Source organism: Macadamia integrifolia, chromosome 2 (assembly GCF_013358625.1).
Source record: "Macadamia integrifolia cultivar HAES 741 chromosome 2, SCU_Mint_v3, whole genome shotgun sequence".
NCBI lineage: Eukaryota > Viridiplantae > Streptophyta > Magnoliopsida > Proteales > Proteaceae > Macadamia > Macadamia integrifolia.
In genome coordinates this window covers 41,163,226-41,164,391 of record NC_056558.1, presented here as the reverse complement: position 1 = coordinate 41,164,391, position 1,166 = coordinate 41,163,226, and the positions used below count along the sequence as shown (strand labels likewise).

Here is a 1,166-nt window from a genome sequence, read left to right as displayed (position 1 = left end):
TAAAAATAATTTCCTTTAATTTCCATTGCAATTAAAAATGACCTACTTTTACTTCTTTATTTTCCGCTAAATATCAATAAATTAGATGATTGCTATCTAGGCATTACTAGACCAAAATATATGATCTACATAGAAACTTCACGTTCGGCACTGCTATTAGCAAAACTAAAGATCACACTACTTTACTTTGAGGATCTTACTTTCGTCATGATCATCACCAAATTCCTCAAGCAAAGTCAAAACAAATACAGAGATAAATGCTTGTCGTGAATCAAAATGATAGCATGATTTTTTATTACAATGCCAATAAATTTCATGAGGAATAAATGGGGGGAAGTCAACACAAAATTTTGACGCTTGAAGTGAAACTCCCTTCTTTGCTAGAACATCAGCTACAACATTCCCTTCTCTATAGGGATGAGAAATTCTCCAATGGATTGAAGATAAAAATGGCATGTAATGATTTTGAAAATTGATTGACGACATGATTGTGCAATACATAAATTAGAAAGAGAAATGGTCAAGTATTGCACTATATATAGTAGCTCAGCTGAGGCATACATGGATTAGGTGAAAATAAAATAAAGAATAATCTTTAAATTAAGGGGTGGGGAGGAAAATAGAAAAATAATATACAAATGAAGCTGTTTGATGTTAAAAATTTCTTCCAACTCCTAACTCCAATTCTGAAAGCACCAAATACAAGCATGAACACATTTTTGAAGAAACACTTCAGAAAGAAAATCCATAAATCAATCAATCTCTCAACATTTTATCGAGATAGAGTTCACTGAACACAAACTAGACTGCGTTCGCTTCACTGAATCAAATGACTTTTGTTGATCATATGCTGGCTTTGCAATACTAAAAGATCACCTTGCTTTCTTTAGACTTCTGTAGAGTTATATATATGGAGGGCTCAACGCCAGATGATGACGTACACTTCAATAGTACTGGAGTATCTGACAAAGTTACATTCATGTATGCATATAGTCCTTGCTCAGACACTTGTGCAATGTAAGAAAATTTATATCAAAACAAGTGTTGGACAAAAATCTTTAACCTAGTCTATACTCTTAGATCACCCATATATAATTTACTGATAACCAATAGAACAGGACTTTAACCTAATCTATTCTTATAAACCCACCACCCACACCCACCCC

General features: G+C 33.1%; 1 long non-coding RNA gene across 1 annotated transcript in view; it reads right to left on the bottom strand.

Moving 5' to 3' along the window:
- Window positions 1-504: 504 nt before the first annotated feature.
- The window catches only part of LOC122072094, a 1,540-nt gene continuing 878 nt past the window's right edge, over window positions 505-1,166 (bottom strand). The window contains exon 2 of the long non-coding RNA XR_006138330.1: window positions 505-962. This is a non-coding gene — a long non-coding RNA (uncharacterized LOC122072094). The remainder of the gene's footprint in view (window positions 963-1,166) is intronic.